The following is a 14,374-nucleotide window of genomic DNA, read 5'->3' on the forward strand; positions in this document are numbered from 1 at the left end:
AAAGGTCATTTCATTCAGCCGGGCACCAAACAGAACTGAATATAACTGTCCCGATCTTTTCCCTCAGAGCAGAATTCATGCTTGAGTTGCCTCAAATAAAACAGGACCCCAGCTAGCTAGCCGGCAGCAGAGAGAGAGGGAACTCTAACAGAGCTCAGAGCAGCTCTATTGAAACTGCTCCATGTATCATACAGTTCCACTTACAACAGAACATTTCCATTTAATGACACCAAACATATTAACCCTGGTCAGCACCCAATTACTCAGAATAAGTGAATTATCTGCTCCGCCATGTAATTTGAAAATGTTGTCATGCAATGTGAGCCAGGCCGACACAGAGGGAGGGCCCCCTTTTTTCATTTTCATTAATCCAGCTCTCATTAAATCCCAGGCCTCGTGGGTTATTTCAAATCCATTAGCTTTGAATACAGGTGACTCCCTCATTCCCGTCCGCCCATTCAAACAGAAGGGAACACCGAGATTCCCTGTCTGTCAGGGGCTGTTGTTAGGGGTGTAGAATGACACGAACAAAACTGATTTGATGAGCTTTTTCCTCCCAGGCCAGCACTCAATCAAACAAACTGGCCGGGCAGCGAACAGAACTCCATTCATATTTAATTACAGGCTTCTAACATCTCCCTCGGATAGCATTACACCACTCAGGCTTATACCAGTTCTGTTGCTATCAAATACTGTACATGGGGGAAAAGTTCTTGAGAGTTTGTTACACCTTAATTAACTCTCCTTCAAGACATACAAAGATGTCTCTCCCTGACACACACATATCTTATTCTACACCTCATACTGATGTGTGTACAAAGTAACAATGTTTCAGTTGTAGCACCGAGCCAGCAGCTCCCATCTCACGTTTAATGGCATGTAAATAACACCAGGTGGCGAATATTAAGTATCTAACGTGTCACATGACCCAGCACTCTGTGGGTGTAAAGTCCCTGCTGGCCTCCCAATCAATGAGAGTAGAGGGTGATTTAAGTTATGGGCTGAGCTGGTGAACGTGTTACACTCTGAGCCATAGCATTTATTCTACACTGTAGACTAGAACATGGACAGCTAGTTTAGACCGTACAACATGGACTGACAGATAGGGTATCAACTATTATGCAGTAGAGACATCCAATGAGCATGAATGCACAATGAATGTGTAAACATACTATTATAGACTTGTCTTGGATACACGTATGCACACAGGACACACACACACACACACACACACACACACACACACACACACACACACACAGTACTGTCAGTGTATCCTGGCATAAAAACCCAGGCTGGCGCCTGTCACTCAACGAGGTCCTGGAATATGCACGGGGTCCATCGACAGGACGGGCATTCACATCGATGCCTGACAAACCTCCAGGCACCAGGCTGTAATTGGAACGGCTGGCCTAATCCTCAGATCAAGACAGACTCATTGACAACCTAAGGGGGTGGCCGGTCCCAGCAGTGTCTTCTCAGTGGAGGGAGCAGCCCGCCTCTGTGGTGGAGGAAGTGGTGATGTCATCACTACTAGACAAACAACACAACCCTAAATAAAGCACTCCACCTTTTACACAGCATAGTATTGTGAACTATAACTCTATCATATATCGGCTGTTCCAGTGTGTGTATGTGTGTCTTTGTGTGCTTGCAATCAACTGTGTGTGTACATGCATCATATCCTCTTTAATTGGCCATCCTGTGTATCCCGTGTGTGTCTCTGTTCTGTTTGGTGCCATGGATGGCCAGGCCTATGCAGTATCATGTAGAAGAAGTGAAACATCAGCCTCATGACTTTAACACACTGGGCCAAGTCTCCTCTTCACAGTATACTGAAGGCCATCTGAGGAGTCGCTCACTCAGGATACACACACCTTACTTCTAGGATCACTCTGAGCAGACAGCCAGTAGACAGCCTCTCAGACCTCCCTGCCTCAATAGAAATAGCCACTACTCTCTCTTGAAATTGCCCCATGTCCCTTCCCCTCACCTCCCAGATAGGTAATCTTCTCTCTGGTAAAAGGGAGTAGAGGAGAGCCATGAAGCAAAGGCCTACTGTGACATGTTCTTGGCAGGGTCTCACAGTTTGGCTCCAAATCCTATTTTCAACAGCCAAGTTGCACCAAAAAACTGCACAGTGTTCATTTGTAACCCTTGTGAGTGCCTGGGATCGCCTGTCACTGAGCATATCAGGGTCTGTCTATGAAGTGAAACACACAGACTCATATACACTAGTGAAACAGGACAATTGGGTGGTTGCTGCTACCAAACATTTCAAATAGCAAATTATTGATCAGTGAAGTGCCACCTGTCTTAAAAAGTCAATAAAATGGTGGGAATGACACAAAACTATTCACATAAAACTACCCACAGAAAAGTAAACAATGGAAACATCATGTAGTTCGCTCAATCACTGGAGCTGCCCTGTAACCAACAACAACCAAGCAGTGCTGATGTGGTCCACTGGTACTGCAGCAAACTAAATCAAACACATCCCCAAATAGACAAAGACAACAAATGTAATGTTACACAGAAAACAACAATATTTCCCTTTTTTTAAAGAAAGGACACTCTTTGGCAGAACCCAGGAGGCGGGAGAAACATCCTCTCCATACAGAGCTTAATATTAGTGAGGGTGATTCCTGGGTATTGTTAGCTGAGTGGCCTTTTTAGATGTACTGAGGGAGTTGGGATGAAGGAGCTGTTTCATTACAGAGAACGAACAGGAGGTATCGCCTTCCCCTTGCTGTTAGAGTTAATTCAGCTAACACACAATGCGTTATTATTGGTTTTGAATTTAAATGTGAATTTTGGGAACTAGGCAACTGTGACTGCCAGAGAGCTCTGTGTTCATTCCTCATTTGTCAGTCTGTCTGTAAACTAAAGGACAGTATGTCTTCATGTTAATGGTTAACTCCCAACTCTCCATGCTACACCTAAGCTCAACACAGGAAGGGACTGAGGCCTAGCCTATACCAGTGTGTCTACACTGCAACCAGTCAGACGTCTCACCAGCATTTGTCTAAAAACTAGACCCAGTGGGAACCTGTGGGATCCTTGATCCTGCTTGGCATGACAATGATCATAGGAGTTTGGCTATGCAGCACAAACAGATCTGGGACCAGGCTAGAGCTCCAGGGCTAGGCAGTGAACAGTGGGTGTAGCAGGGCTCCAGGGGCTACTCCTACACTCTGGAGCTGGGCAGTGAAGCTCCGGGGCTGGGCAGTGAAGGCAGTGAACAGTGGGTGTAGCAGAGATTTGGGGCTGGGCAGTTGAGACAGTGGGAACACAGACGTGGGTTGTGGTTCATAAACTCTGAGGAAGGAGTCACTATTGATCTGGAGTCTACAGGTCTAAAGAGAAACAGGATATTCCAGTGGCTGGTGTATGGCGTGGTGCGGTCAGCGGGTCAGACTCAGCACTATACTGCTGTACACAGAAAGAGAGAGAGAGGAAAGAGGAGAGATGAGAGAGAAAGAGGAGTGGAGTGATGAGAGAGAGAGAGAGAGAGAGAGAGAGAGAGAGAGAGAGAGAGAGAGAGAGAGAGAGAGAGAGAGAGAGACGCAGTAGAGAAATGAGTGCATCAGCAAGCAGGCCATCCAGGGAGATCTATATGACAGGAATTAAACGGCATAATCAAATTGTTTGCGGAACCATTTAGCATCTCATTCCCCCAGCCTGCCGCCCTGCCCTGGGGCTAAACTGACCACTGGAGACCGGCCATCCGACCGACCTCAGCAGTAACAAAGTAGAGCAATAACTAACAGTGATTAAAGGAATATTGATGGCCTGTGACACACAGCATCCTGAAAAATGTTATTTGGTCAAGTAGCTACAATAATTAAGTATATGAGGGTCAGTCAATTTAATCTGGTGTTTTTATATGGGTCCATTATTTAGATAACAGGCCAAGGCTTCAGAGAGTCATTATTGCTGACCAACTGTTTGATCATTCCATACTGCATGAGGTGTAGTCTCATCATGCCATAGTGTATGCTGGTGTATCATCAAGACCCAGCCGAAATATACTACTACAATACAAACATCTCTCTACACTATTACAATACAAACATCTCTCTACACTATTGCAATACAAACATCTCTCTACACTATTGCAATACAAACATCTCTCTACACTATTACAATACAAACATCTCTCTACACTATTACAATACAAACATCTCTCTACACTATTACAATACAAACATCTCTCTACGCTATTACAATACAAACATCTCTCTACACTATTACAATACAAACATCTCTCTACACTATTACAATACAAACATCTCTCTACACTATTACAATACAAACATCTCTCTACGCTATTACAATACAAACATATCTCTACACTATTACAATACAAACATCTCTCTACACTATTACAATACAAACATCTCTCTACACTATTACAATACAAACATCTCTCTACACTATTACAATACAAACATCTCTCTACGCTATTACAATACAAACATCTCTCTACACTATTACAATACAAACATCTCTCTACACTATTACAATACAAACATCTCTCTACACTATTACAACACAAACATCTCTTTACACTATTAAAATACAAACATCTCTCTAACATCTCATACTTGACGAAACAAGCACCACAAATAATTACATAGGATGTAAAATTTTCCTAAACCTGGTCTTAAAAACAATTAAAGTAATGAATGTGTATATGTTTAAAACCTTCTGCCTTAGATCAGGTACAGGCAGTGGTTAAAAATAAACAGGACAATGTTTTGTCCCTTCTCTGATTGATTAAACATTAACCAACAGGATGTGGGATATTTCCAATTCATCACAGGTGTTATGGCCATGAGGTACAGACCAAATACATATTTTCCAATACACTTTTCACTAAGGAAGTACATTTCAGTCACTTAGCAGATGCTCTTATCCGGAGCAACTAGGGTTAAGTGCCTTGTTCAAGGACACATCGACAGATTTTCCACCTAGTAAGCTCAGGGATTCAAACCAGCAACCTTTCAGTTACTGGCCAACACTCTTAACCGCTAGGCTACCTGCCGCCCACCCTTTGGCAACAACTGGTCTAACCCAAGAGCAACCAACTCAAACTAAGGGCTCTATTCAATCCATAGTGATGAAGATCCGCTGTATAGCGCAATTGAAATTGAAATGTAATTTCCGATTGAGCCGACATATGCAGTGTTTACCATGAATGCAGGGAAACATTTTCTTTCAATGTCTATCGCGCTGTAGCGCAAATCTTCAGCGCTGCGGATTGAATCGAGCCCTAAGGCTCTGAGCTACTGGATATGTCCTGTATGGCTGCAGGTGTTCTAAAGACACTGGCAGAGTTTTAGCATCAACATCTAGGTCCAATGGGTTCCCAGTATTTAAGGGTAAAGCCTATTGAACAGAGACAGCAGAAAGCAGACCTGGACCTCTATCAAACCAAAATGATTTCCCAACCATCCAGGGCTTGGCAGGAGGGACTATTACACAGGCATAATATGCCAATGAATATTCCTCTCCTCCATTATGACGGTCTTAAAGTCAACCATTTCTGAGTTCTAATACTAAAACCTGTCATCAAGATCACTCCTTCAACTTTTTTGCTATGACCTAAACATTCAAAGAGCCTAAGGACATCTCCATATGACAAAATTACAATATAAATAATCTTTCAGCTGTTTCACTGCTGATGTATGTACAGTGAAGGAAAAAAGTATTTGATCCCCTGTTGATTTTGTACGTTTGCCCACTGACAAAGACATGATCAGTCTATAATTTTAATGGACAACAAAAAAATCCAGAACAATGCATGTCAAAAATGTTATAAATTGATTTGCATTTTAATGAGGGAAATAAGTATTTGACCCCTCTGCAAAACATGACTGAGTACTTGGTGGCAAAACCCTTGTTGGCAATCACAGAGGTCAGACGTTTCTTGTAGTTGGCCACCAGGTTTGCACACATCTCAGGAGGGATTTTGTCCCACTCCTCTTTGCAGATCTTCTCCAAGTCATTAAGGTTTCGAGGCTGACGTTTGGCAACTCGAACCTACAGCTCCCTCCACAGATTTTCTATGGGATTAAGGTCTGGAGACTGGCTAGGCCACTCCAGGACCTTAATGTGCTTCTTCTTAAGCCACTCCTTTGTTGCCTTGGCCGTGTATTTTGGGTCATTGTCATGCTGGAATACCCATCCACGACCCATTTTCCTGGCTGAGGGAAGGAGGTTCTCACCCAAGATTTGACGGTACATGGCCCCGTCCATCGTCCCTTTGATGCGGTGAAGTTGTCCTGTCCCCTTAGCAGAAACCCCCCCCCCAAAGCATAATGTTTCCACCTCCATGTTTGACGGTGGGGATGGTGTTCTTGGGGTCATTCGCAGCATTCCTCCTCCTCCAAACACGACGAGTTGAGTTGATGCAAAAGAGCTCGATTTTGGTCTCATCTGACCACAACACTTTCATCCAGTTCTCCTCTGAATCATTCAGATGTTAATTGGCAAACTTCAGACGGCCTGTATATGTGCTTTCTTGAGCAGGGGGACCTTGCGGGCGCTGCAGGATTTCAGTCCTTCACGGCGTAGTGTGTTACCAATTGTTTTCTTGGTGACTATGGTCGCAGCTGCCTTGAGATCATTGACAAGATCCTTCCATGTAGTTCTGGGCTGATTCCTCACCGTTCTTCATGACCATTGCAACTCCACGAGGTGAGATCTTGCATGGAGCCCCAGGCCGAGGGAGATTGACAGTTATTTTGTGTTTCTTCCATTTGCGAATAATCGCACCAACTGTTGTCACCTTCTCACCAAGCTGCTTGGCGATGGTCTTGTTGCCCATTCCAGCCTTGTGTAGGTCTACAATCTTGTCCCTGACATCATTGGAGAGCTCTTTGGTCTTGGCCATGGTGGAGAGTTTGGAATCTGATTGATGGATTGCTTCTGTGGACAGGTGTCTTTTATTACTGAGATTAGCATTTTAAGGTTAATCATTTAGCAGACGCTCTTTATCCAGAGCGACTTACAGTTATGTGTGCATACATTATTATGTTGCGTATCCCAGGGAATCGAACCCACAACCCTGGCGTTACAAGCGCCATGCTCTACCAATTGAGCTACTAGAGGACCACTCACCGTGACCGGGAGCCAGAAATCTTTCTGATTGAGAGGGGGTCAAATAGTTATTTCCCTCATTAAAATGTAAATAAATTTATAACATTTCTGACATGCGTTTTTCTGGATTTTTTGTTGTTGTTATTCTGTCTCTCACTGTTCAAATAAACCTACCATTAAAATTATAGACTGATCATGTGGTCCTCTGTAGCTCAGCTTGTAGAGCACGGCGCTTGTAACGCCAAGGTAGTGGGTTCGATCCCCGGGACCTCCAATACACAAAAATGTATGCACGCATGACTGTAAGTCGCTTTGGATAAAAGCGTCTGCTAAATGGCATATTATTTTTTTATATTATCATTTCTTTGTCAGTGGGCAAACGTACAAAATCAGCAGGGGATCAAATACTTTTTTCCCTCACTGTATACTGAACAAAAATATAAACGCAACATGCAAAAATTTTTACTATTTTACTGAGTTACAGTTCATATAAGGAAATCAGTCAATTGAAGTACATTCATTAGGTCCTAATCTATAGATTTCACATGACTGGGAATACAGATATGCATCTGTTGGTTACAGATACCTTATTAAATAAAGGTAGGGGCATGGATCAGAAAACCAGGCAGTATCTGGTGTGACCACCATTTGCATCATGCAGCGCGACACATCTCCTTTGCATAGAGTTGATCAGGCTGTTGATTGTGGACTGAGGAATGTTGTCCCACTCCTCTTCAATGACTGTGCGAAGTCACTGGATATTTGTGGGAACTGGAACACGCTGTCGTACACATCAATCCAGAGCATCCCAAACATGCTCAATGATTGACATGTCTGGTGAGTATGCAGGCCATGGAAGAACTGGGACATTTTCAGCTTCCAGGAATTGTGTACAGATCCTTGTGACATGGGCCCGTGCATTATCATGCTGAAACATGAGGAGATGGCGAATGAATGGCACGACAATGGGCCTCAGGACACCATACACGTGGTCTGCGGTTTTGAGGCTGGTTGGAAGTACTTCCAAATTCCCTAAAACGACATTGGAGGCCGATTATAGTATAGAAATTAACATTCAATTCTCTGACAACAGCTCTGGTGGACATTCCTGCAGTCAGCATGCCAATTGCACGCTCCCTCAAAACTTGAGACATCTGTGGCATTGTGTTGTGTGACAAGGTGCACCTGTGTAATGATCATGCTGTTTAATCAGCTTCTTGATATGCCACACCTGTCAGGTGGATGGATTATCTTGGCAAAGGATAAATGCTCACTAACAGGGATGTAAACATATTTGTGCACAAAATGTGAGAGAAATAAGCTTTTTGTGCATATGGAAAAATTCTGGGATCTTTTATTTCAGCTCATGAAACATGGGACCAATACTTTACATGTTGCCTTTATATTTTTGTTCAGTGTACATACAGGAGGACAACACAAAACACTAGAACAAGCATGGTCTGTTTTGACCAAACTTCAATAGCTTCAGGGTTGTACTAGCGCATCAGCTGTCACTGTGTGATGTGCTTGTAGGGGCTTACCACTGCACAGGTACCCTTTTTACTTGCAGGCCGAAAATGACACATTCAATAAACTCAAGTATCTTGGTCAAGTGTCAATGGAATCAAACACACCTGACAAGTGACTGAAGTCTGTCCCGCGAACATCGAAGCCATCGTTTCATGACGTTCTATCAACCATAATATTTTATAATTTCCAAATCGTTATCTCTGTTTTGAAACCATAACGTTGGTACATCGAACCACTGCCTTGCTGTCATGCTTTGGCACTGTGAAAAACAGGAAAGTAAGAATGTATGTCGAGGGTTGTGGGACTTAAGGTTAGATGGTGATGAGGAAATCTAATCTGTGAGATGACATTAACAGAGTGTCAACGAGCCTGTGTGTGTCTAAGCCCTCTAGCAGACAGTGGTGGATAGGGTTACCAACCGTAATTCTGACGGTGAAAGGGACACAATCAGCCTACTTAATCTCAAAAAGCTAGTCTCTTAAAGAAAAGAAAGACGATCTGTCTCCGTTCCACTGTATAATGGAAACGTACATGTGACTTATCTTAAAATGGAAGCAAACGTACATGAAATTAAAAACGCAGATAGGAGAGATCATAAAGCAAGTCTGAGTATCGTTTTCCCCTTATAAATAAAAGCAGGTTGTTTCTCCTCAAAAGCCCAGTCTTATAAACCTACCTGGCTTGAAAGACACAAACCCAGACACCACATATTTAAGAATTAGCATCACAAAGAAGATAAATGTCTCTCCTTGCAATAAACCCCTCCTAAAACGGCCCTGCAATTTCACTGGTGATGATAAACAGGGGGCAGAGAGACAACAGAGGCCTTGTGGGTAAGACAAGCCCTTACTGTACATTACAGCCATTAGCATCCCTGAAGGATCCTGTTGGATGGACGATGGGGAAACAGAACATTGTGGTGGCTGTGCTATGCATGAGTGACTTATTAAAGAATACCCAAAGAGCCTTCCAGTCCCTCCTCTCTTCCAGTCTGGTCTGACTAACCCAGTCTTCCTTCCCTCCCCAAGAGGACCCCACATTAGAGCTCCCACCTGTTTGTCTGGGGACTCCCTGGACACAATAGGTCATGAAATGCAATCTCTCTTTCTCACCACACAAAAGGAAAGAGAGCGGATGAACTGAAAGCTAAATGACCTTCACGTTTGGATAGTCCCCAGAATCGCTGTACCATTAAAATAAACCATGCAAATACTATATATTTTAGAACTACATGAGACCAAAGAGGAAACAAACATGAAGGGTAAGTGAAAAGTCTTAGAACTGGGTGTATAGTGGATATTTCCTTGGAAGACTTTTATCGCTCTTCTGTGATAAATGTGAGTGTAACACAGGGCAAAGAAATCCTGCTTAATGTTTGTACTCACAATCTGGAAGTCTTGTCTCCCAACCAGCTGTGTACACGCTGTAGACTGTCTCTGTTTTTTCCACAGGAAACCAAAGCCATGAGAATCATCAGAGGAGAAGAGAGGGGGAGACACACTGGAGTAGAAAGGGAAAGTAGAGAAGAATAGAAGTGATTTAAAAGCATACTCAAATGAGCTGATAGTCATAGAGAATATAACAAATGTTATATTTTATTCACTATTCTGTTCACTCAATGATGAGTATGATTTCCAATGAATTTTCAAAGTGTATATTACATATGATAAAAAAGATTTGAAACTTAACACTAACTAACTCGTTGACACTCTGTCTAGGAAGCTCCTTTTAGAGGCCCTTAGCGGCAGGCCTGTCACCTGGCTGGTATTGATTGGCAGGTGTAGGCTGCGGTGCAGGTGTGGCTCGGTGGCCGTGTGTCTTGGGGCCGTGGAGCGTGGCTCAGCGTGGCTCACCATTGTTCTCAGCAGGTCTTTGATCACCCAGAGCCAGGCCAGAGACTCAGTGGGGAGTCCCTGCTCCACACCATACCAGGCTATCCACACCACCAGGCCCCAGGCTACAGTTTGTATCGACTCGGCAGGCCTGACAGCCCAGGACGGGACAGTGAAGGAGGGGGGCTTTGGAGTACACAGGTCTGTGAAGCATAATCCATACTTCACTGGGAGGTTGGGCTAGGGACTGTATGGAAGGTACACTGCATGAGTTCAAGTCCATAAAATATGTCTGATGGATTATAGAATTAAAGCGGTGTTAGCTCCCTTGCTGTTTATTCTTTCATAACTAAAATTGCAAAAACAAAAAAAGATAGCAAATTGCAAGTTATAAATGTGCTAATTATAGAGCACAGACTTTACTGTAGAGACACTAAAACTAAAGTGACAATAAAGTTACTTTGCTAATATGTCCCATCCTCCCCTTCAGACATTACCTCCTTAAACCAGTTAGGTCCGTTAAAGAACAACACTAAAACATAACGTTATAAAGGCTGCAAAACAAACATCAATACCAGTAATGGTGGAAACGAGACAGAACTACATCTTCCATAAGGACGTTTGTAGGTAATGCACACAGAGTGAGTGTGTGTGTGTGCATGTGTGTGAATTAAAAAGTGTATATTCATCTTATTCTATCACACCGGACAGTGGCATGGAGACACACTCAAAAAGCCTGTCTGTCAGAGAGCCACATGGGCAGAGTAGGGGCAGCCCCACTCAGCCTGTAGCGATTGTGTTTCACCATGTTTCACCCCAGTCTTCCTGTGGTGCTGTGTTGTGAAGCAGAAAGCCACTACTGGGAGGCACAGTGGAAGAGATCAATTCTACACATTCCTGCCACCTGAGATTCAAGTGTTTCTGTAATGCTGCACAGCTCAATCAATATTTAACCAAAAGCTACGTGGGGCTGCTGCCTGCTGCACGCCTGGGGAAAAAGACCCTCCTCCACCACACATCACTAGGACCACTCACTGAGGGTTTGTTACACAACTAAAAGCATGTGTCTATTTCATGATTTCTCCTTATTGCATCCTTTCTCTCTCCTTTGATTACACAAGGGGAGCTGCTCCGTATGCTTATCCCACCATTTTTCCTTCTCCTAAATCCCTGGCCAGGCTCTCGAGTTAAGGCTGGGTTCTTTTTTTATGATTATGTAATTAGCAATCATTTATGTTTTGTACACTAGTATCTGGGCTCTCAAGCCTCTGAAGATTTGATCTTTCTTTAAATAGCGGAATTAAAAGGATGTATACATTAATAGGAGATATTCCTGAAATTAAAAAGACCCTTTTTTTCAACACATTTCCCTTGGTGCATTGCAGCATTTCAGAGCTTTGGACCGTCATCAAGGACATAGACTATACCCTACTGCAATCAGAGTAGTTTATCCACCTTGAGGCTGAGTGAAAACAAGCACACTGTATCACTTCAACCACTTCATTACCACTATATGCACAACAGTGATATAGTGAACTATAGCCACACATTTTATATAGGCATATAACTAATGTTTGAAGTTCCACCAGTTCAAAGTTTGATTGAATTTAAGTAATTCCTGCTCTTAAAATGATAACCATAATATCCAGCCACTATTACATGCATTTGAAAATTGTATCTATTGTTTTGAATGAAGAATTATGAACTATTTTATATTTAATTTAACATGATTGAAATAAACAAATGAAACAAACAAATTGTTCTCTTTGTCATTGCAATTTTACCATTATTATTATTATTACTATTATTATTATTATTATTATTATTATTATTATTATTATTATTAGTTCATTATAGTTTATTATAATCAATATTATTATTTTTTAAATATGGTGCTTCTGGATGGATATTGAACCCACTATAGTATAACATATATTATGAAATTCGTGTTAATAAATCTAAAGAAAAACTTTTTTCCTGCGTAGTTTTACAGGCCCACTTAAGGTTACAAACGAAATATTAAATAACTTCCATTCTACATCAAAGTGTATGGAGCTAAATATACGACTGATTAAATGGGCAGATCAGGTATCATTAGTCAAACTATAATCATAAACTGCTATATCAATAAATGTCACATTTACAATCCAAAAAAATCCGATATTATCATGCACTTCATTTCCTTGTTTTCTTTCCTAAGACAAATCACTGACCAAATCACGGAGTACCGAGATCAGAGCACATTTGTATTCCTTTGAGTCAATAAACAGAGGACGGAGTCAGGTATTCCGACTCTGTAATAAAAGAATCCGGAAGCTGATGCACTGTACAAACAAAGCTCTATCAGCGGACCAGATGTGACCGTCAAAAGGGAAAACAGGCATGGGGGGCGGGGATCCCATCGTCGGTCCCGCACCAGGCCCGCTGCAAGGATCATTTAGCATCGAGATCTTGTAAATATTGGGGAATTTAGCCAGCTATAAAATCCCGAAGAGGGGGAGAGAGCGGCGAGGGAGAGAGGATGCCGAGCTCAAATGAACAGGTCCTGTATTGCAGGATGTGCAATGATGTGTTAAATTAAATGCAGCTGTTGAAAAGCAAAAGGGGAAAATATGCCTCCAATGTAATCAACCGTTCCATCAGCTGTCGTTGTGGCGATATGTCCCTTTCTCTAGTTTTGTGAGGCGTTACACAGAAAGTAACAATGCAGCTTCTCTTAGGACACTAGCTCAAAACAAAAATTAATATTTTCTATCACCAAATGAAATAGATTATTCAAATACTATGCGCCATGACACATTGTATGCCTAAATTGGCTAATTTGTTGTTGTTCACTTTGATGTAATTTATAAGGCCTATTCTGGCCATCATCAAGAATATAATGATGCATTATTTTGAAATTTGAACTAAACGTGGTCTGCAATCTGCATAGGCATAAAGCCCGGACACCCCATTTCTTCCCATTCACTTCCTTCCTAATTTCACTCCGGTGAAACATGGATTAAAATGTACGATGAGTGACAGAGAGAGTTACCCTTTAGAGTGACGACGAGTCTTCTAAATCCATCACATCAAGCCTTTGAAAGACAGAGGGTTTCTGGACCGGTCGATTCTTTAATTAAAGATTCAAAGGACTGACAACAGCAGGAATGATGAACTAAGAAATGTGACTTCTGCTATCGCATAATTTTTAATGACCGATCAACACAACCCAGGTGTCCTCATTGATTACGTCTACATCCGAACTCAGATTGTTTGACACAATCATGAAAATCACTTTTAAATTACTTTACAAAAGAATAGGCTGCTTCACAACAAGTGCCAGTCGAAAATGAGAGGGGAGATCAATTAATTTACCATTGACCAGTGTTATAGATCCATGATACAGTATTATTTCATAAGTGCATGTAGGCCTATTTAAACTCAAATTAAAAAGATAAATCCACAAAAAAATATATCTGATCCCTCAAATAACATGAAAAGACCACATTTCAAAAGTGAAAACCCTCCAATTATTCCAAACCCCCATTATCGGCAAATCATAAAGCATACAAAACTGAAAGAAATAAAAGAGAATGAAGAGACACAAACACTCATAATTTTCTTTTGGAAAACGGATGTATTTGATTATTAGAGTAAAGAATGACATTATCTTAGTTGTTAGTAGGTATTAAAGTGTAGAGAAACTGGACCCATAAAGATCTTCCAACTTTCCAAGAAAGTGCATGTAACAGTCCGAAGGTTGTCAAACCTAATATATATTTATATTTATAAAAACACTATCATTTGTCCCCTGGCCAAGATGGACTTTGTCTTGTGAGCTTTATATGTACATTTTGTTGTGATGGAATTTGTAGATCCCACATCTGACATTATTTACATACACTTCAACACATATGTTGCACTTG

This window comes from Coregonus clupeaformis, unplaced genomic scaffold (genome assembly GCF_020615455.1).
Source record: "Coregonus clupeaformis isolate EN_2021a unplaced genomic scaffold, ASM2061545v1 scaf1089, whole genome shotgun sequence".
Lineage (NCBI taxonomy): Eukaryota > Metazoa > Chordata > Actinopteri > Salmoniformes > Salmonidae > Coregonus > Coregonus clupeaformis.